The sequence below is a fragment of the Nicotiana tabacum genome, chromosome 10, assembly GCF_000715075.1.
Source record: "Nicotiana tabacum cultivar K326 chromosome 10, ASM71507v2, whole genome shotgun sequence".
Classification (NCBI taxonomy): Eukaryota; Viridiplantae; Streptophyta; class Magnoliopsida; order Solanales; family Solanaceae; genus Nicotiana; species Nicotiana tabacum.
Window position 1 is genome coordinate 59,774,085 of NC_134089.1, and position 24,637 is coordinate 59,798,721.

At 37.2% G+C, this 24,637-nt stretch overlaps 1 long non-coding RNA gene across 1 annotated transcript; it reads left to right on the top strand.

Annotated features, from left to right (window-relative positions):
• The first annotated feature begins 1,651 nt into the window (after positions 1–1,651).
• On the top strand, positions 1,652–3,059 carry LOC107802450 (uncharacterized). Its single transcript, XR_001651828.2, has 2 exons — positions 1,652–2,571; positions 2,652–3,059. It is a non-coding gene; the product is annotated as an uncharacterized LOC107802450 (long non-coding RNA).
• The last annotated feature ends 21,578 nt before the right edge of the window (positions 3,060–24,637 follow it).

Here is a 24,637-nt window from a genome sequence, read left to right on the forward strand (position 1 = left end):
CAAAACAGGCTCGGTGGCGGAGGTACGAGCAGGAGTGTTTTCAATTTCATCATCAATGACTATTCGTCTCCTGGCCCTTGGCCTGGTAATTAGGGAGGTACCCTCCTCTTCTTCTTCAGAACTTTCCTTTGTAGCTTTTCTTTTAGGCAACAAGGCTCGAGCCTTATCTAAATCCAGAGCAGCATTCGCAGACATGCGAATGGCCATAGCTACTTCAGCTGTCATTCCTCTAATGCCAAATCCTGATTAAAGAATGGATATACATGATTAAAGTTGAGGAAAAAGTGCTTAACATGTAAAACAAAATTTTGTAAAAGAGGGGATACCGTGTGTTTTGACTTTCCAGCCATGTAAGGAAGAAATTGATTTCCAAGTTATTTGCTCCCTAGTAGCAATTTTCAAAAGTGAGTCTACCCAACCACGAAAGTTGGGAATAGGTTCTACATCTCCCATGTTTGCTACAAAAAACCAAGAAGGGACGAGGTTAAAAAAACAACATTCTTTTGAAATTCTCAAAAGTAGGTACGGTAAATAAGAGAAAACTTACGTTCAAAATTCCACTTCTCAGGAAAGGGAATATTTGTTTCACCAATCAAATCCACTGTACGGACAGCAACGTAACGGATATACCATCCACGATCTCTGTCATCCTCAGGGTTTACCAAAACTTTTTTGCTCCTTGCAGTTAAGGTGAAAACCCCATGGCGTATTAAGTTGGGATGGTATAGATGAATGAGATGAGAAAAGGTGAAATTGACATTGGCCTTGGATGATAAATATCTCAAACAAGCCACTGTTCTCCACACCAATGGACCAATTTGGGCCAAACAAATGGTAAACAAACGACAAAAATCGAGAATAACTGGGTCAATCGGAGGATTAAAACCCAAAGTGAAGGGGTAAGTGTAAACAGAAGAATACCCATTTCTAAAAGAAGAAATTCTTTGATTTGGGGAAGGAATTGACATTCGAAGACTATCCTTCCAATTACAATCTCTTCTTATAGTGGGGATTGTAAGCTCGGTTACTAATGTTGGGTAAGTATCGACTCTTTCTAAATTTTTAATTTGTTTTTGAAGAGACGTTTTGTCACTTTCAAAAGACAAATCACTGGGAACTATATCATCAACTGAGGGTTCTTGAGAAGTATCAAGAATTTCCCTATTCTTAGAAGAAGGAGCTTTGGAACAAAACTCCTTGAAGAAGAACCAGAGGAACCACCTCGCGTAGATTCTAACCTTGTTCGAGGCCTACTTCCTCCGCCTCTTCTGTGTCTAATAGGGGCGTTGGGGAACTGATCTAGAATTGGAACTTTTTTACGGTTAGGGTTTGAAGAAGACATTGTCAAGAAGAAGGTATGTGTCGAAGATTAGTGAAGAAGACAAAGGAAGACAAAGTTATGTGTAAAATGGGAACCGTTAACTTTTTAAGTATAATGATGAAAAGCCTATAATAAAGGCAGCTATCACTTCGTAAATAGTGAGAATGAAGAAGTCTCGAAGAAAGGAATGAATAGCGGAATCAATTATAAAATGACACATGGAGAGAGCATTAAATGGAAAAGACTGCTGAGACGTTAGTACTGTCATGAGCATTAATTGTGGCAAAAGTTCTTTTTACATGAAGATCCGCTTCCCAATTATTTAATTGATAAAAAAAAATGGAAAGTGGGGGGACTATCTGTATTGGGAAAAAACTGAATTTATATTAAAAATGATGTGGCATGACACGTGGATTAGTTGAATAGTCAAAGAACAGCAATTGACTAAGAGGCACGGTGAAAACAGCCACGGGAAGAAGAATTTAAATAAGCACGAGACGACGTATAGATACGAGTCTCGTACCAATTTAAATTATTTGCAGCCAACGGATTAGAAGTCATTGAAAGCAAGGAACAGATGACAGAAAGGAGTCCAAATTCATTATTAAATGTCTGATACGTTATAAAGTTGATATTTAATAGGAATGATTGTATAACGGCTTATTTAATGTCATTTATTGCTCATGATTATGTCATTAAAATTGATGCTTTATTCCTTTACCTAGAATGATCTATAAAAGGAAGAAGTATCATCATTTGTAAGGACACGAGATACTATTGAGAATACACTGAAATACTTATCTATTTACCCTCTACCATTGTTCTCAAAAGTATTTTATTTTGTCTCTTGATTTTCAGTAACCCAAATTTTTCTTTTAGCTTTGACCAAGGACTCAGATTTTTGGTTAAACACTGTCATTGATGAAACACTGAAAGAGCGATAAGTGATGGCCAAAGTAATGAAAGAGAATCTGAAAAAGGCTCAAAGTAGGATAAAACTATATGCTGACAAAAAAAGAACTAAGAGAGAATTTGAAGAAGGGGATTGGGTATTTAATATTTTTGAAGTTGCAACCATATAGGCAGGCATAAGTAGCAATCAGAAAAAGCTTGAAGCTGGCTTCCAAGTTCTTTGGCCCTTATCAGATCATTAAAAAAATTGGACAAGTTGCCTACAAGCTGAAGTTACCTCCTACAGCTAGAATACATCATGTATTTTATATTTCCCAGATCAAGAAAAAGATTGAAGAGTAAGTGATCCCTTCAATTGATCCTCATATATGTTCTCCTGATGACAACCTTTGATGGAACCTGTGGCTGTATTGGATAGGAGAATGGTGAAGAAAGGAAACAAGGCTACAACTCAGATTTTGGTACCGTGGGCTAACATATTGCCCGAGAAAGTTACTTGGGAAGATTACAACTTCAATAAATCTCAGTTTCAGGTTTTGAAGAACCTTGAGGATAATGTTCTAAAGGGGAATGAATATTCAAGAAGGAAAAAGTTAGTTCATTTTCTTACCTTTTGCAATTGAGTCCTTATTAGTGTAGTAGTAGTTTCAATTATGTCAGTCAAGTCACTTAGTTTGTTGTTTCTATTCAAAGAAGTCCTACATTCTGTTACAGGATAGAAGGGCAGGTGTCATGTTTGTAGGGACTGAGGTAGGATCCAAGAGCTCACTCTTGGTACACTTTCATACTTAATATGAGTATATTTTGAAATTAAATTAGATAATAACACCCTGTCTCCTTAAAAAATAATAATTTTCATATGGGCTGTATGTATATATATATATATATATTAGTATTAATTTGTGTTATCCGTTGAATAGTGAATTGGAGTAAGCTAAGCAATTATAGATCAAGGGAATAAAAGAAAGAAAGCTGAAAATATAAGTCCAACCACGATGTACCTGATCTTATATACCCTTGTTCCACTATCCATATTCAACAAACAGGAAAAAAACAAAAGTAAACTGAATCCACTAGAAATATATAAGGTTTGGTTCACCAGCTTCACTACACGGACTTCATTATTTGATTTTCTTTTTTCTAGTACATAAAACCTAATCGGCAGAGGAATACTAGGCCCTTGATGATCTCTTACCTGCCATGATTATAGTAGAAAGGCATAATATGACACAACACGTGCCTAGTTATCAGTACATATCCGACTTCCACTCCTTTTTTTCTGAAGTCGGTGTTTGAATTAACTAGCGTGCGCTCCAATTATTTTTACTGATACATTTTATCTTTTACTAGCACAAATATTGAAATACTTTTACTATCAATATTTATTATATTTCATCAATATAAATATTAAATAAATCTGCCCACCAATTAATAGACATATAAAAAAAATTACCTATTGTACTATTTTTTATTCCTATTGAAATTTCATGCCTGTTCTTCTATAATTTTTCTCATTTCACCGACCGATTAAGGTCACAATACTGCTATCCCAGCTTGACTCTTATAATGACGAATTGTCTAAAGGGTGACCAACAGACCAAATAATTGTTCAATTAATTTATCAAATATTTTAGATCCAAAAAAACTAACTTGTAGCGAACATGCTTCATTTTCACTAATCGAAATATTGTGGTGGCCATTATTCCACGACAGGGTAGGGCACAAGCACAACTCATCCATCTATTATTGGATCTCTGACTTAGTTAATATTATAGGAATTGAGATTAGTAGTTAGAGATCGACAGCACGTACTAGGTGGATCCTCTAATTTCTAGTATTCGACACCAAAAATAAAGGCCAAATATAAGAGTACATGTACGAAAAGAATTATTGGCATATGCAAAAGCTATAGAAGAAGAAAAGAAAAGAAACGAATCGAAATGTAAAACAATAAAAAGGGCACGTGCTTAGGAATCTAATGTGTTGGACGGCTGTCTTTATCCCACGTCGGCTAAGATGGAATGAAAAGTTGGGAGATTGGCAAGTGCCAGGGACAAATTTTTGTGAAAATGTTGGTGTTTTGGTACGAAAGAAAACTTTTTAAAAAAATATATTTTCTTGAAAAATAATTTATGTTCAATTCATTTTTTGGTGTTTAGTTACGTGCGTCACAAAAAATATTTTTTAGAAGTATATAATTTAAACAATCATTATAGGAGATAAAATAAGTAACGACGAGAAAGAATGATAGGTCGGAGTCTAGAAGCTGGGGGTGGCGATGGCAAAGGTAGGGCGAGGGTAGGGCAAAGGTGGAAGCTGTTGGAGGTAGGGTTGGGGTGGCGTTTGGTGGGGAGATGGGGTGTGGGTGGGTGGTAGGGCTAGGGTGGAGAAAGTTGAAAGTGCTGGAAAAAAATATTGTTCATACTCTTGTTAGAGAAGTCACTTTCATCCAATTAAAGGAAAATTTCAAAACAAACGCGTTTTATGTCCGTACGTTTTTACTTAGTATTAGTACAAGTTTTAACATACATAAATATATACATATACATAGCGGCAATTTTATGACATACAGTTCAAACTAAATAGCAATGAGTAGAGTCCATCCCTTATCGCCATACTACATTTTTAGTTACAAATAGTGGTGAAGGATTATTTTTCTCTCAAAGGACGACGACAATTAAATATCAAATTTATCTTATATTCGAGTTCGAGCCAAGACTTATGTTTTCTAATGATATATAGATGCTTTCAATTAGAAAAATTATAGCTAGCTAGAGGGCTAATACAGGAGCAGGTAAGGCCATTAGTAGAGAGAGAATTCTTGACGACGTGGCCCTATTTTATACCCTATTAGATCGTGCATACCATATGTGCGAACTTCCTACTTAAGACCCTAAGACGGGAATATCTAACATACACCGCGAACAACAGGCCATGGGAGTATCAGAAGGTAAAAGTAAAAGTTTCAACAGGTACCAGAAGCAAGGTAAAGAAGGGTACGAGGTACCCAGTTAATGAAGATTATCCGAATTTCCAATTCAGGCAGAGAAATATAAGGATAAGTTACCTTCAACAGAAATAGAGGTATGTACAATTGGCCACACCCATCTCAATTATGCCCCATGGAGCTAACATATATAGTTTAAGAGAAGGATGAAAAATTAGGATCAAGCTTGGGTTGAGCAACCCGAAATGGTGGGTTGAGCTAGGGGAGATAAAAGTGAAACAATGTTTTGTTAAAGTTTTCAGAATAATATGATAGACAGAAACACTAGAGGGAGAATAAGAAGAGAGTAAATGAAGCATTATGACTAAGGTACGATAAATGGGTGATAACAGTAAATCAAAATATGGTAGGATGGCACAGTCTATGGTCAAGTGAAAGAAAAGACAAGAGATGACAGGCCTGGAAGCAATAAAGAGTATAAGCCATGAAGTCATATACTTATTTCGAGAAAATGAGTTGACAACTCCAAAGTAATTACCAGAATGTTAAGTTAGACACCCCTCCTGAAGTAATAGAAATCTTTATAGGCTAGTAAACATGATAAACTGAACATGAATTAGGGATCAGAAGATTTGATAATAGTCGACATCATGATAATTTCAGAGATAGCGTTCCGGCAATAATAAAATAGACAACAACAGAATAACCTTTAAAGTTCATCCAGGAAGACGCTTCCCTAAAGCAGGCACTGTGGGCACAGTTATGCTTAAAGAACTAAGTATTCCAGTTACATTAGGTGTCACCCTCGCGCGTAAGAAATTTAGTTATCCCTGGTAGAGAAGGGTTACCGCAAGGCAAGTAAGAGTCAGTGAAGACGTGAAACGATGCTGAAGATTAAGAGGTAAAATATTTGCAGGTAAATGTTTATAGCATTAAATATTAGTATTCCCCTAAAGGGGGGAGGGGGAAGATGGTGTGATATGGTATTAAGTTAGAGTTAAGTGGTTTATGTAACTATGGAATAGTAAAGGAAGAATGCGGTAAAATACAAAAAGAATGAGATTGCATTTATTCAGATCATATAGATCATACAGATATACGATTCTAGAACACTATGGAAGCACGATACCAGGGAGAGGCAGTAAGGGTTCCCGGCCAGGATGTTATTGATAAATATGTGTGAATGGGCACTTAATACAGTAGAAGACAATGCGAAAGGTAAGTTAAGGCAAAATATATAACCCAAGAGAGATTACGCAGAATATAAATATGAGCATGGACTGATGAGAAGTTAGTAGTTGATTCAGGAAGATCCTAGTTATGGCTAGACAAGAGGTCTCAGATAAAACAACAGATCATGCAAGATAAACGTAGTGAAACTTAGTACAGGAAATTCAGTCTCTCAAATATGACATTGTAACGCTTGAGAAATATTCAGATAGAGTTGGGGTAGTTAAAGGTAACGTATAAGTATTACAAAAATAAAAAATAAATCCAGATAATTATAGAAATCGTGATTTAGAACATTTCAAAATCACTGTTAATATTAGATGGACAACAGAGATAGTACAACAGTCATATTCTATAGCGGCTCTATGATAAAGCCATTTAAAAGAGTACCAGCCTCATCAGAAGTTAGTATGAAGCTCCCGCCAGAATGTGTATGCACCATAGGTGCAAGTATTATAGTAGATCTTCAAGCTGTATGTGAATCCTACATGTATGGAAGGTAGGTTATGAAAGAGGCATAGATGTGATGCGAGATTTATTGGTAAGCAAGGTAAAGTGAAGAAGGTAAGAGATACTCAAATGCAGAAGGTTGTGAATAGTCCATACTTCATGTAGAGTGCTAGAAGCGGTGTGATTCATTATCCATAAATGATATTGGTGTCCTCGGTAGCATATCTTCCACCCTATTGTTTCCATGTACCGAGAGTTCTAATTAAAAGAGTAAAGAAGAGTTAAAGACGACGTGATATCTGGTTTGAGGCTCTAGAATAACATAAGGAAATTTATGGTGCTAGCAAGTTAAAGAAAGTTTGCGAGTAGTATAAATACATATGTGAAGGTCGCAAGCTAAAGTATAGTAGAGCGACAAGGTTTTAGGTAGACATGAATAAAGATACAAAAAGGTGACTGAGAAGGTGATAAGAATAGGTAAGTCCTCGGGATTAAACCCATCAAAACAAGAGAACTGATGGTTTCTGTAAGTTATTGAAAGCTATGTATAGCCTGAATGAACTCGAAGGAGTTTAAGACTAAGAGAATTTAAAAGAGATAGAATACTTCCCTAGTATAAGAATAAGGGTGTAATTGTGATCAATGATAATAGGATGACATTAAGGCCTTCGATTGAGTAATTCTTCATAGAGAAGGGATTTCATGAAATGCGTGGAATTAAAATAACCCATTAAGATGAATCACATTGGGATTCTATAAAATACGGTTATTGAAGTATAGTATTGTCCCTAGGTGAATCAGGCAAATAAATTTAGATTTTCTCCGATGAGACGTGATCCCTAATGGCAATGTATTACGTAAGAGGTTTCAAGTTATTAGTGATAGATTACAGATTAACATGAAGGTGAATCAACAATAAATTGATCAAAGTTCCAAAGTTTCAGAGAAGATTAGGATGTCACTCTTTAGACGAATAGTAATAAGAAAGCATTAAAGGACTTAAATTTATACATATAGGATAAGTAGCGAGAGATTAACCTGGAGTTGGTAGCAAACCTCGGTAATAATAAAAATCAAAGTAAGTGTTATGGTATAGTATGACCTACTTAGATGTAGTAAAGCCATAAGCATGGATAAGCGAGGTCATGAAACAAGATATAGCAATAGTCGTAAGTTCGACAAAGTACCGAGCAAAGAATTTCAGTACACCTATAGATGCCTATAAGGACAACTAGCAAAGTTATGTATATGTTCACAAAGTGGGCCTAGATATTGGCTAAAATCTGGTGGAAATAGGAAAATAGAGTCGTATAGGCGCGCGTAGAAGGACAAATTTATACAGGTTGCATGATAGAAGGTAGCAACAATTACGAGATTGCAAAAATTACAACCACATATCGTGGTGAGAGAGAGGACTAAAAGGGTGAATGCCCTGGCCTTTGGATTTATTCATAGAACAATTGCCGAAAGGGAAAGGATAGTATTAAGGTATTCGTAAAAGCTATACGTTATGAGACTGATAAGCACATCAGTAAACATTTGAGGACAAATATTCCTAAGGGGAAATGATGTTACACCCCATATTTTCGTACGTGAGAATACGGTGTAAGTAAATTGTTGTAAGCTAAGAAATGAGATCATCTTTGAAAGTACATAAAGTAAGTTAATCGTGTTAACTTGGAGGATACAAATATTTGATATCATCAGCTGCAAGTACCAAGAGGGTTGGAAGGCTTAGAAGCTAAACGAATTGAAGAAAATAAGTTTCTTTGAAAATCGACAAGTTAGGAATGTTATAACATCTACTTTTGGGGTGAGACTAGAGTGCTCAAAATGACAACAAGATTATGTTATGACTTATTTTAGTCTTATAATAGTCGTGTGTTATGTTTTTAGGTCAAGCGAATTGTGGAACAAAATTTGGCAAAGATCATCACAAGTAACATTGATAAATATTCTAAAAATTAGGTCAAATGCAGCTGAGCATTTCTCCCAATGTACTTGGAATTACGGGATGATCTAACTATCAAATTGAATATCTACGAGTCTAGTTCCAACTGATTAAACCGTTCATTGATATATCAGTGGAGTAGAGAGATATTCGTGTTTTCGCGTTATTGTAGACTGGTATGTGACAAGTAGGTGAATCACCTACTTGCCAAAAGGAGAGGCCTTAATTAAAAGCTCCTAAAGTCTACCAAGAGGGGACTTTTAAGGACTTATTAACTCATTTATTTTACTCATTTGTCATACCAATAAAATTTGATTTAACCCCTGCAACTCCTCCCCAAAAATCACACACAAACCCTAGGTAATTTCGGGTGATACGATGTGATTGTAGTGGCGAAAACCTAGGACATCTTGCTAATTTCTCTTTCTTCTTCATGTAGCTTCATTGGGGGACTGATTTGGATGAATAAATAGGTTTCATGGGTTCTACTCTGTCCAAGGTAAATTTATGTTTCTTCTTCCATTATTTATGCTTGTACGAGTTGTAACTCGATCGTAAAGACTATACCTAGCGAGTTTCGAAAGTGTGGTATGATGTTTGTTGTTGCATCACTGTTGGATAGTTGTGAACTTATTTTTAAGTTGAATTGATGGCTTATGTACTATTGGTTATCTATCTCAATTTGAAATAAAAGACAAGTCTAAACATGTTTTAGCAAACTTAAAAGAATCAGTTTTGAGTTGTTGAACTTGTGAGACTGTTTTGTGGGATGTTTCGTGTTGTTGTTGGGTTGTCTATTTTCCTAATCTTTTTAATTAGTTTGGGAATAGAAAGGGTGTAGATAAATACCACATAATGGTAGAGTGGTTGGTTGGTCGTTCGTTGTTACAATTTTGGGTTGTTTGACACTGCTAGGGTTGTCATTTTGTGTATGAACTGATTAAGGTGTGTGGGTTGTTTTGCAGTATATTTTGATGGATATAAGTTTGGAAAATGATGTATACATGTTGTTATTATTGTGTTCTTTTTGTATTTGGTGTTATGTCGAATTGGGAGGAAGTAAAGATTATAGGGGAGATTCTGCCCGTTTTATTATAAAACAAGCTTGTCGCTCGTTGTGCGATAGTTTTACCTTCCATAACTTGATGATAGTATTGTTATCATTGTTGTAGATTAAGGTGCAACGAGACAGGTTTAATGTGGTTATTCGACATGTCGTGATAAGGTATGTTAAGGCTAAACCTTTTCTTCATTTTGTCATGATCACATAACTAGATGTGTTTGATTACGAGACATAAAGAGAAGTTCGTATTCTTTAACTTATGTACATTATCTTAGTCTCATAAATTACAGTATTCTTCCTTATAGAGACTTTATATTCAGTTAAGTATTGTCTTCTTCTATTCAAGAGAGCAGAGGGTCTATATATATACAGTATTACAGTATTTTCACCACCATTGAGATATAATCGGTGGGCAAGCCCTTATTGAGCAACCTCTTATCAGATGGTAAGTTATATACCGAGCCTACTGTGGTCGAGCACCTATGAGCGAGGTCAAAATGGCCAAGATACATAACCTAGTATGGTCGAGCATCTATGAGAGAGCCTGCTACGGCAGAGCAGTTATATGTACTGAGCCTTATCAGGTCGGAGAGCAATTTTCCTTACTATATTGAGAGAGTTGAGTCAGTATCAGCAGGTAAGCATATTTTCAGATCATCTTTGACTCCCAGTTACTTTCAGTTATTATATTATCAGTTCAATTTCAGCTTTCAGTTATTCTGTTGCCTTACATTCCTGATAGATAGCTGGATAGACCTTCCCAGTAGGTAGAGTCAAACATCAGCTCGATTGATAAGATCCACTTCCTCGGAGTTACCAGATCTAGACCTTGGAGTCCATTTTATATATACAAGTTTGATGGGTAGGTCGAGGCCTTATCACGACTATGATACATTTCAGCTTTCTCTAGAGTCTTGTAGACGAGTCCTATATAGTTTGTATATCAGTAGATGTTCATGGAGGCCTCGTCGGCCTGCACAGTTATATATATGAGCTTTTGAATATGTTTACCCCTTAGATAAGAGAGATGATATTTTCAGATTATTTAGAATATGGCCTCATCAGCCTATGTTGAAGGTTACCCCTCTAGATTTCACAGTTACAGAGTGGTATGCACGAGTCGAATATGGCACCAGGTGCCGGGCACGCCTCTTTAGGTTTGGGGCGTGACACCTTACCCCAGGTAGTGGCTGCAACCTGGTGCTCCGGCTCCTGATCAGCTGTGGATGTTGTGCATGTCCTCACCATCTATGAGATAACAAGAATGGAATGATTCAAACTTAATGATAAAAATAAGTCGCACGATAGAGAAGCAAAGAAGGTGAAACAAAGAAGGTGAAATTTCCTAAAACATTATAGCGTCTAGAAAATAAGCACAGACATCTCCGTACAGATCCTCCAGACTCTACTAAGTTTGCTCATGACTCGTGAGACATAGGCAACCTAGCGCTCTGATACCAACTTGTCACGACCAACATACACTTGCTAGGAAAGCCAACATCAATTAAAGAATTAACCAATTTTAATAATTTAAAAAAACAAAATATTAATAATTATCAATGGAAATACTCTGAAATACATAAGATAAAATACATAAGTAACGCAATCTACACTAATCCTAGAAATCTGTAGTCACCAGTACATGAGTTGCTAAACTACTACAAATATGGCCTAAAATGAAATACAACTATCTGAAACAAGATTAGCAGTAAAAAAATATAGAATGGGACTTCAGGAACCGCGAATGTCGTGTATCTCTACCTTAAGTCTTCGGAATAAGTCGGATTTGAGCGATCTCTTCTATGAACCGATGGGACTAACACCGGGATCTGCACCACAAGTGCAGAAGTGGAGTATGAGTACAACTGACCCTATATTCTATAAGTGTCGAGCCTAACCTCAACGAAGTGGTAACGAGGCTATGACAAGAAACCCGTTATAAACATCTATGAATAAGAATAAAAGACAACAGAAATATAGACAAAGATAATTGTCACGACCCCAACCCCAGCCGTGATGGAGCCCAACACAATGCTAGGCAAGCCAGACCAACTAACATCTCACAATCTCTTTCTTTATAATTCAATACCAATTTTCGATATTTAATACCAATTTAATATAAATAGAAGTATGAATTTAACAGATGAAATGTGCGGAAACCATAATCACGAAAAATCTCTATAAAACAGCCCATTGATCCGGTGTCACAAGTCTGAGCCTCTAACACAAGGTTTCAACAATCTAATACAGAAATATGCCTAAAATGCGGAATGATAAGTGGAGATAAAAGGAGAAATCGGGTCTGCGAACGCCATGCAGCTACCTCGATAACTCCGATGAAAATAGAACGGCAGGAAAGCTCGCTCTATGCCTCAGGAATACCTGTACCTGCACACATGGTGCAGGGAGTAATGTGAGTACTCCAACCCAGTGAGTAATAACAATAAATAATGGCTGACAGTATAAAATCACGTAAAGGCACTAAGTAGTTCTATGTCAAAACAGTAAAATCATTTAAACATCAGTGAATAAGGAAATCATGTGAAATTCTTTTAACCAGGTAAAACAGATATAATCAGTATAAATCAGCTCCTCAAGCATTTTAGTTCATCTATTCGTTCTTATCCTCAGTTCTCAATTCATATACTTCTCACGACAACCGAGTCAATAAATATATATACCGCTGCGGCGTGCAACCCGATCCGTATATCGCTGTGGCGTACAGCCCGATCCATAATAATAATAGTCAATTGCGCTCACTGGGGGTGTGCAGACTCTGGAGGGGCTCCTTCAGCCCAAGCGTTTTATAATTGCTGCGGCGTGCAGCCCGATCCATATAAGTAGTTGCTGCGGCGTGCAGCCCGATCCATAATGTATATAATATATATATATATTTGATGCGGCGTGCAGCCCGATCCATATCATATAAAATATCCTCACTATTGGGTCCTCGACCCCTCTCAGTCATTTAAAAATCACAGCCTCTCGGTCATAATGTATGGTCGGGATCTCGACCCTCATATCTCTTCCTATTTATGGTTAACATTTCAAAATTTTGGTTCATATCATTCTTAAACAATTGGAAACATGACTGAGGATATAAATTCTTTAACAAAGTAAGTGAGGAAAACCAGTCAAAAATCCCCTAAGGGTTCTACAGGTCGGCACAAGGCCCCAAGCATGGCAACAAGCCCAATTCACAACAATAAAGTATATGTCTCAATCAAAAATGTAGTAAAATATCATTCGGGATGGACCAAGTCCCAATCCTCATAGCATTGAACCTCACGTTCGTCACACAGCGTGTATCTCAACTTAGTATAGCACTACGTTGTGCAAATTCGGGGTTTCAAACCCTCAGGACATCATTTAAAATCATTACTCACCTCAAACTGGCCAAAACTCTAGCTCACTATGCCCTTGCCTCTCAAATTGGCCTCCACGCGCGTCGAATCTATCCAAAAATCAGAACGAATAGGTCACAATATGCTAAGGGAACATAGCCCAAGCGAAAACATTCGAAAAAATATCAAAATCTCGAATTTAGCAAAATCCTAGCCCCGGGCCCATGTCTCGGAATCGGGTAAAATTTACATTTTCAGAATCCTCGTACCCTCACGAGTCTAACCATACCAAAATTATCCAATTTCCGATACCATTTGATCCTTCAAATCATCATTTTACATTTTTGAAAGGTTTCACATTTTCTTCCCAAATTCCATCTCAAATCACGAATTAAATGATGAATTCAGTGATAGATTCATGTATTCTAGCCAAATCTGAGTTAAAATCACTTACCCCGATAAATTTCTTGAAAAACCTTCGAAAAATCGCCAAAATCCGAGCTCTCTAGGTCAAAATATTAAATAAAACCCAAAACCTCGTATTTATAGGTACCCCTCAGGTATCGGCTACCGCAGGATGCACCAAAACTCACGCGGTCCACGCAAGCCAGTGCGGTCCGCGCAAAGGCAATGTGCGGCCGCACAGGCCTCCCTTTGCAGTGATAGGCTTTAGTATTTTGGCCATAACTTTTGCTACAGATGTCAAAATTGCGATATATTTACCTTTCTAGAAACTAGACACGAAGGGATACAACTTTTGTTTTTGAATCACCTCAAAATTCCTTGTAGATTAAAAGATATGAGCTTCAGAAGTTGGACCAGCGGATTGTTCCCCACCGCGGCCGCACACCATTTTGTGCGGTCCGCATGACACCTACTGCGGCCGCACAGCACTTTGTGCGGTCCGCAAAGCACTCAACGCGGGCGCACCTATTTTTGTACGGACCGCATGGGTGAGTTCTGGGGCCTGCAACCCCTGTAGACCCGCTACAGCTATGATTTTGGCACTAAAATATCCCGGGACCTACCCGGAACTACCGGAACTTCAAACCAATTGTACCAACACATCTCATGACATCGTTCAAACTTGCTCAAAACTTCGGAACCTCACAACAACATCAAATCACCAATTTAACATAGGATTCAGGCCTAAGAACTCCAAGAACTCTTAAATTATGCTTTCGATCAAAAGGTGTAGCAAATCTCGTCCGAATGATTTGAAATTTTGCACACACATCCCAAATGACACAATGAAGCTATTGCAACTCTTAGAATTCCATTCCGACCCCTATATCAAAATCTCGCCTATCAACTAGAATTTGCCAAAATATCAATTTCGCCAATTCAAGCCTAAATCTTCTCTACAACTCCAAAACCCATTCCGATCGCGCTCCTAAGTCATAAATCACCTCCCCGAAGCTAACCGAACCCTCGGAACTCACTTCCGAGCCTTCTAACACATAAGTCAACATCCGGTTGACTTTTCCAACTTAAGCCTTCTTAAAAGAGACTAAGTGTCTCATTTTTACCATATCCTCTCCGAACTCGAACTAATAAACTCGATCACATAAAATACGGACAACGAAGCGTAAAGAAGCTGAAATGGGGGAAATGGAGCGGTAACTCATGAGATAACTGGCCGGGTCGTCACAAGAATAAACTCATAAGAATGGGACATGAAGGTCAACTAACAGAGCGCCCAAAAATAACATCAACTCATAATCTCATATCACATTACAAAAACAGAACACCACAACTACAAACAGTTACAACACACCATACCCCGTTACGACGCGTAATCCGATCCCAATACCCTCCCAATATTTTTTGCGGTGTGCAACCCGATCCCAATATTATATCAATATATATTGTGGCATACAATCTGATCCTATTGCCATATAATTTCATTTGTTTTGTGGCGTGCAACTCATTCCCAACATCAAATCACTATCATTAACAACTAAACACAACCAATTCCAGAATCTCAACACAAAAGGCATTAAAGCGTATAAAACACCAATGAACTACTAGTACAAACAGAGAATAACCACTATCTCATATTCACACACCATGACAAATCATTAACGCAAGAATAGACAACCGACTCACACAATAAGATATAGCATAATAAAGTGCAACAACTAAGGTGAAGACAATAAAGACAAGTAATGACATGAAACAATGAAGATATACAATTAATACAGGTAGGAACATATAGCAGGTAAGCAGATATTGAATGAAGAATGCATAAACCAAAACAGGTAACAACTAAATGACAGATAATAAATAGGGCATGAATAACAAGTAAGGACATGTAGCAATCAAAACATGTGACGAGATATAACGTGGAATAAATGATGACATAAAGGTAAATAGCCCAACCCGTATTTTTTACCTCACAATGCATACATACTCGTCACCTCGCTTATACATCGTCCCTACACATAGTTTATTTAGCAAATAGACCAAACAAGTCCTAATTCCCTCAAGTCAAAGTTAAACACAACACTTACCACTTTTTGCAGACAAATTAATAATCAATCATGGCTTTTCCCTTCGAACAAGCCTCCAAACCAACCGAATCTAGCCAATTATCTATCAATCAATTAACAATAAGCTTTAGAAACTACCCATGAATGGAAAAGGTTCAATCTTTAGCTAAATTGAAAAGGTCAATAAAAGTCAAATCCAAACCCGCTAGGTCGAAATTCGAGATTCGGACCAAATTTCTATTAGCATGCGGTGTCGAGCTCAGTTAGGTGATTTGTTTCGAAATCTCACCACAATTTTAGATCTAAATATAAATTTTATAAAATTCCTAAATTATACCCAAAACTCCTAATTTCTACCTTGAAATTCATAGATTTGATGTTAAAAATTCATGAAAAGTAGTTGATAGTGATTGAAAACTAGTTAATGGTACTTACTAATGAATTTGGGAAAAAATACTCTTAAGAAATCGACTTTATGGAGTCAAGGGTTGAAAATTGTCTAAAATGAGCTAATTCTCGACTTTTCCATCTTTTACCCAGATGTAGGTATCGCCCATTGCGACAATCACAAATGCGAAACACCGATCGCAAATGTGAATAGTTCCCCCAACCTACATATGTCACAAATGCGACAAAAACCTTGCATTTGTGAGTCCCCCTTCCATCGCAAATGCGGTCAAAGATTTGCATTTACGATCTACCTATTCTAGTACCATGTTGCAAAAGTGATTAATGCCTCGCAAAAGTGTTCCTAGCATGTCCGTGATTACAGACCCTTCTTCGCAAATGCCCTGCCCAGCCATTATCGAAAATGCGATCTTGACTTCGAAAAAGCGGAATTCGCATTTGCAAACATATCCTTACAAATGCGAGACCTACAAATCAATACCAGAAACAAGACTACACCAGCTATTCTGGATCAGTCCATAATGCATCTGAAACTCACCTGAACTCTTCGGGATCCAAACCGAACATGCACACAAGTTTAATAACATCCTACAAACTTTTCACTACCTCAAATCACCAAAATAACAAAAATCGATCATTAAAACTCAAGATTTCAACTTAAAATCTCATTTTTCACATATTGCGCCAAAATGCCCTTGGGTTACTCAAGACCCCAAATAAATATGCGTACAAGTCCAAAAATATCATACGAACCTACCAAAATCGTTAAAACATCAATACGAGGTTATTTACGAAAAATATTGACCGTGGTCAACTCAAACCTCCTTTTAATTAAAAATCACTCTTTCTTCAAAGTTTTATACAAAACCTTTCCGGGAAATAACATGGACTGTGCAATTAAACAAATAAAGATATGAGAGGAATCAAAACACAAAATTTAAGGCTAGTACTCAAAACGACCTAACAGGTTGTCACCAAAATTTTTTGTTGTGAATTTCTAAAGCTGATTTTTCATCTTCTAGTGTATGAATCTTGTCCTTTAGATCAGCAATAAGAAAGTTTATTTTTTTACTTACTTCTAGATATTTATTCTAACACCTATGTGATGCATATTCATTCACGGACTGTTGCTTATCAGGAGAAAGCTTTTGAAATGTGTCACACCTCCTTTTTACCCGAGAAGGGATATAAGGAAATTTTTCCAATTTAAGTAATATTAATCAAAATGGGAATAGTTATTTAATTTCAGAGTCGCCACTTGGGATAATTTATGGTGTCCCGAGCCATTGGTTTATTTTAAATCCCAAATCGAGGAAATTTGGCTTCATTTAAAAGTCTGCAAAACTAGAAATCATAGGTAAGGAATTCTGTTAATCCGGGAGAAGGTGTTAGGCATTCTTGGATTCTGTGGTTCTAGCACGGTCGTTTTAACTATTAATAATTGGCCTAATTATCTGATTAATTACATTTAAACCAATTGTGCATTTTTTAAACTTCATAACTACTTTTAATTATATTTAAAACCGCTTTTAAGATTTATGAAATTATTTCTTGAACAAGTATCGATTGTCGTACACTTGCCGTTTTGGAGCACTCTGCAAACCACGATACATGAAATGCACCCACGGTTCGTGACATGTTTATTTTATTAATGTTCAAAGTTGTTACGATCGGATCACATGAAATGCACACCTGAATTGGGGATTATGTACCATGACTATGCCATGGGAACCGTACCCATAGTCATGATAGTTAATTTATGCGCCTAAAACAATACTACAAATGTTTATGAATATTAACGGCCAAAGCATGCTCCTAACTAGTAAAAAGTAAGATAAATAAAATAAAACTAAAAAGAACAGTTCATGGCATGCTTTTTCTTTTAATTTCTCATTTCATGTATGATGTTTTATACGTCAACACCACACAAGATGGGGGGAGGGGTGATTTGTGTCGTACCCAATTTTTTGCTTAAATTGCTTATAGAAGGACCTAGTTCTTCTATGTATTCCAACTACTACTGCTGCGGAATAATAAATACAGAAAATAAAGAACACAGAAATTTTACGTGAAAAACACCCGGCTCAAAAGGTGAAAAAATCACGACCTACTACTCAGTAGGATTTTCCCCAACACATCACTAAATCACTGAGCCAAAATAGCATTTACAAAACTCTTTGTAAACCCAAGGATTACCTCTAATCCCATTGTAGCAACCGACCTCTATCTGTTGTGACAACTTCAAGTTAACTCTAACTTGAACACTCTAGGTACCCAATACAATTGCTTCTATGAAAGATGAAAGATACAACATGAAAACACCTACTACAATTGAACTAGAAATAAAGAAAGACACATAAAACTCTTTATGGAGCTGGTTCTTCAATCTGGTTCATGTAGCTTCAGGTTTTCACACTTGAATCACACACGAACTACTTGCAAAAAGTGTTAATATTTTGCTCTCAATTCTTGTTCAACTTCTGCGTTTTTGTGCAACACTTGTAATGTGAGAACATCCTGCAATTTATAGAGTTAGTAGATGAAGAAATAACTAGAGTTCTGATGCAACTCTTCCTTGGTGGAAGAGTTTTAGTTGATTCAACATCTAACTCCTTCCCTATCTTGAATTGTGTTCTCTTTGATTAAAGACTCCTTCTCCTTATCAATTATGAAACCTTTTCGATCAGGAGATATTAAATACTCCAAGTTAAGCTTATCTCCTTCACGTGCAATCCACATGCTAGAATCTGCCCGTTTTTGTGCACCCGAGTGATGGACCTGGTTCATCCTGAGTTCCTTTGTCAGTCTTCAAAACTAACCTTTACTTTGGCCAACAAATTCCCCCTTTTGATGATGATAAACTCTGTGCTTTTCATAAGCTTAGGCCCTGTTTCAACTCAGTTCAACATCAACACAATGTTAGAAACATTTTTCCTTTTTATCACTTATCATCAAGGACCAGGTACATTAGGTTATAAACATCACTGTTCAAAGTGTAAACATCACTTGTTTAAAGCACAACCTTTTTCCCTCTTTTGGCATCATCAAAAAGTTGCATAAAAAAATGTGAGATAGCCAGATTTTAAAGCTTACTCATGGCCACTGGGGCTACTTCAAATGCAATCATGGATTAATCATCATAGATCAAGCTAAGAATTTTAACCATCAAAGAAATATGAACAAACAGTTAGAGCAAAAACAGTGAATTTCATTGATGATTGATAAGATTCTACCACAAATCATAAGAAGAAATAAAAATACTGAAAATGTGAGCAAAAGAAACAAAATGTCCCGAACTGGGTCACTGGTTGATCTACACTAGGCTAGGAGGCTTAAGGCTAGGAAGAACTAGGTGCTTGGTTTTTGACTTGGAGGAGTTTCAGCACACCTTGAAGAATGGCATCAATCTTCTCTTTTTCTCTTGCCAGCTTAGTTCTGAGAGCATCTCTCTTAGTCTCCATCTCAACCAACCTCTTCTTCAGCCTTTCAATTTCAACATCTTTAGCCCCACTATCTTGCACCAAGGCCCTGACCTTGCTATTCATTGGTACCTTTTTGGATGAACTAGGTTCTTTTGGAGTGACATTGACTTCATAATCGCAAGCAAGCAAAGTATTAACCCAAAAATGATCCATGCTTGACATTGACCCAGAAATGTGCATGCACAATTGTGAGAATGAAGCCATAGGGAATGGTATGAGTTTTTGTGCCATTGATAACTCTATCAAGAAGCTGGATTATAGCTTTCAGTCACTTTCTTCAGGGTCTTCGAGGGTTTCCTCTACAGATGAACCAGGTTCATCTCCCCAAACAACCATTGCACATGCATCTTTGGTTAAACTCAGAAGAGTGGGTGAAGAATCAACCACTCTTTTCCCCTTTCCCCTCACAGTACTCCTAGCACCCTTGCTCTCATTTTTTTCATTTTTACCACCAACTTCTCCAGATTCTGTAGTCTCAACACCTACTATAGATCCTACAAATCTATTTTGCAAATTTGCAGAAACTTTAAAAATTGTCTTAGGAGAAACTTTAGAATCAGAAGATACCTGTTCAGTTTCCCGGAAGAACCACTTTCTTCCCCCTGAGTGGCAGACTTAAAAGAATCTAGGTAGTTTAATACGGTCAGTAGTCTTGAACGTTGGTTCACTTGTAACAGATAAGTTCAAAATAACTTTGGTATTTGGTAGGACTATGATCATGATCCAAATATAGTTATTTCAAATCATGCAGAGTGTAGAAAACATACCGTGTTATCTTGATGAACAAGGTTCTTCACTGATAATTCTCTTGTATAAGTCTAAATTTGCTAAAATAGAGAAAATATCATTAGAGATTAATGGGTCATTTTATATATGGCACAAGAGTATACTATGGAACATATGAGACTGAGCAAGATTTAGTCTAATTATACACAATTTACTAATTTTCTAACCAAATAATTGTTTTTTCAATTTTTCATTTTTTTTTCCATTTAACCTTGAACTAGTCCTTTTAGGTGATCTTAATCATCCCTAATTCCAAGTTGTTCCTCTCAAAGTGATCTCTACTTAAGGATTTTGTGAAGATGTTAGCAATTTGCTTGTCAGTAGCACAAAACTCCACAGTGATCAAGCTTTTCTCATAGTTGTCCATAAAAAAAATGGTGTCTAACATCTATGTGCTTAGTTCTCTTATGATGAACCGGATTCTTAGTCATACTAATTGCACTAGTGTTATCACAGAACATAGGGATGCAACTAACTTCAATACCAAAATCCGTCGACTGCTGCTTGATCCACAACAATTGAGCACAATCATGAAGCAGCGGCAACATACTCAGGTTCAGCAGTAGATAAGGCCACTAAATTTTGCTTTTTAGTAGCCCATGACACAAGACATGAACTAAGGAAGTGTTCCATACCTGAGGTGCTCTTCCTATCCACTAGGAAACCTGCATAATCAGCGGTAGCATATCCCACTAGGTTAAAATTACTACCTTTTGGATACCAAAGGTAAAGGTCAGTGGCGCCTTCCAACTATCTCAATATTCTCTTTACATTAGTCAAGTGGGACTCCTTTGGATTTGCCTGAAATCGAGCATAAAGACCTACACTACACACAATGTCAGGTCTGCTAGTAGTGAGATATAAAAGAGAAGCAAACATTCCCCTATACAACTTCTGATCAGCAGATGAACCAGGTTCATCTATATCCAATTTTGTGGATGTTGCAATAGGAGTGTCAAATTCTTTGGATGTGCCTTCCTAGTTTTGTTACTGAGGAATAGGTTCATGGACAGGTTTCCTCGAGGTTTGAGGATCAGTTCCTCTATAGTCAGTTACCCTAATCATGTTGCCCTGGGTAGAAGAACCTGTTCCATCACCTGTTCCTTCTTCTGGTGTAGCTTCAGTCTGGGCTGTGAATTCATTTAAATTTCTTACCAGCCCAATTGCTTCATCTTCATGTTCCCGTCTCTCAGAAAAAGTGTTAGTTTTATCAAAAATCACATGTATACTTTTTTCTATACACATAGTTCTTTTGTTATAGATCTTATAAGCTTTACTATGTGAAAAATATCCCAAGAATACTCCCTCATCCCTTCTAGGATCAAACTTACCTAGGGAATCTTTTTCATTATTGCGAACAAAGTACTTGCATCTAATTGCCCTAAGATGGGATATATTTAGCTTTATCCATTTAAGTGACTCATAGGGAATCTTCATAACAAGAGGTCTAGCCATGCAACTATTTATGATGTAGCGTGCAAAAATTCAGCAAACTAATTAGTATTTTCAAATTTAGTTCCATGATCAGACCTAATTGATGCAAGTTGATTACCTAGTTGTTTCTGAGATTTCTAACAAAAAAAGTAAACATGTCAAATGCTTCATCTTTAGATGTTAAAAACAATGTCCAAGTAGACATAGAGTAATCATCAACAAGCACCATCACATATCTTTTACCACCTCTGCTTAATGTTCTCATTGGGCCACAGATATCCATATGGACTAGTTCCATCGTTCTGTTGGTGCTTACCACTTTCTTGCATTTAAAAGAGGATCTTACCTGCTTCCCCCCTTGCACAAGCCTCACAAACTTTTTCTTCCATGAACTTGATGTTAGGCAGCCCTATCACCAGGTCCTTGAAGACTAATTTGTTGAGTTGACTAAGACTTGCATGTCCAAGTCTCTTGTGCCAAAGGAGGGAATCATTGTCCAAGACAATTAAGCAAGTGAGTTCATTTTCTGAAAGTGTGGACAAATCTACAATGTATGTATTATTTACTCTTTTTCCCTGCAAAAATTTTTTGCCAGTGGTAAGATTAATCACAAAATATTTGGTAGAGGTGAATGCTACCAAGTTACCTCTATCACACAATTGTGATTGTCTTATTAGGCTGTATTTTAGACCATCTATCAAGTAGACATTCTCAATAGAGTGATAATCAATCTTCCTTTCCAACCCCAATGTTCTCACCTTTCTTCCCATTTCCAAAGGAGACATTACCTCCTTTGAGGTCCTCAAGTGAAAGGAACTGGTTCTTGCTTCCTGTCACATGCTTTGACCAGCCACTATCCATGTACCATATTTGGCTGCTCCTCTTCACTTGGACCCATAAAAGGAAATTAGGGGTTAGTCTTAGGAACCCAAACTAGTTTGAGTCCCTTTCTATAGGCAAAAGGGTGAATCAGATTCTTTTTAGCCCAACCTGGTAGCCTATTTTTCCCTTGAACAAATTCTTTATTCTTTTGACTAGCCTTTTCTTTTACAATACATTTAGATTTATAATGACCAGTTTGCCACAGTGTGTGCAAATTATGTTCTCAGGAATTGTGAGGTACTTGCTTTTGGGATCACACTTAGGTGCAGGGCTCCCGTAGCCAAGTCCTCGCTTATTGCTACTATGGTGTTCGTGTAACCATGAAAGTGCATTAGATGACCTATTCCATTTACAGGTTCTGTCTAGATCGTGCTTAACCTTGTTTAGATCCTCCTTAAGGACTCTTATCTGCTCATCTCTTTTGTACAACTCATCTTTCATTTTTCCTATATTTTCTTCTAAAGTGAGTTGTGTGTGATCAACTTTCTTTTTACTAGTTCCTAATTTCAATTTTAAATTTTCAGATCTAAGCTCTAGGACACTGGTGTCAAGTTCAAGAACCCGGTTCTTCAACTCAGCATTTTTACTATCACTTTCACTAGCTCTAAATTCCAGATTTTTGCACTTGGCTTTTAAAATCACACACTGCTTAGACAACTGTTGCTTTTCATTATTTAGATCCTTAGATTCATCAATGAAATCCAGGAGTAACTCAGATAACCTTTCTTTAGACAAAAATTTAATCTTGTCTTTGAGATGAATTATACTTACCTCAGATTCCTCATTGGATTTTCCAATTGCCATAATTGCTTGTTCATCTCCATCTTCACCCTCCGAGTCCTCATCTGAGCTTTCTCCCCAAGCAACAACCATAGCCTTTGTTGATCCTTTGTTCTTCTTGGGTTGAACCTGATCCTTCTTCCTGTTCCTTCGTTCAGCTCTTTCCTTCTTCTATTCAATTTCCCATTGAGGGCAGTTTTTGATGTGGTGATTAGTCTTCCCACACTTGTAACACCCCTCATTGGTTTGTTTTTCAGGAACCCTTGGTTTGTTGTATCTTCCACTTCTTGAAGGACGCTTTCCTCTCATTAGGTACTTCTTGAAGTCCTTTATGATCATGGTCATTTCATCCTCCTCTAGATCAGCACATTCAGTGATTCTGAATACCAGGCTCCTTTCCTTCTTGGGTGCATCTACCTTCATGGTTTGCATTCTAAGTTCATAGGCAGTGAGATTTCCAATTATCTCATCCAACTTAAGAGTGGCAACGTTCTTTGATTCTTGAATAGCAGTAATTTTGCTTTCCCAAGTAACATGCAAAACCCTTGTCAAAATTTTCTCAACCGTGTCTTCTTCAAAAATAACCCTTCCAAGAGACTTAATTTCATTTGTCAGTGTGGTGAACCTTGTATACATCTCCTATATGGTTTCCCCTTCCTTCATGGTGAAATTCTCTTATTGAGAATACAACAGTGTTCCTCTAGATCTCTTCACTTGAGGTGTTCCTTCATGAGCCACTTGCAAAGTGTCCCAGATTTCCTTAGCAGTGGTACAACTTTGAATTCTATTGTACTCATCTGGACCAAGTCCACACACAAGCCATTTCTTGGCCTTAGCATTCTTTCCCCGTTTCCTCAAGTCCTCAACATTGCAAACAACTCTTGTTTTTGGCACATCTACTCCTTCAGCATTCTTCTTTATGGAAGCCAGGGGACCATCAGTGCCAATGACCCATAGTTGATAGTCTTCTCCGATGATGTGATCTCTCATCCTGTTTTTCTACAAAGAGTAGTAATGGACATTAAAGAAAGGAGGCCTATGAGTGGATTTCCCTACCCAGTTTCCAGGTGGTGCGCTCATCTTGATCTGTTCCTAAGGTGTTAGCCTCTTCAAGGATAACCTGCTCTGATACCAATTGTTGTTTTATACGTCAGT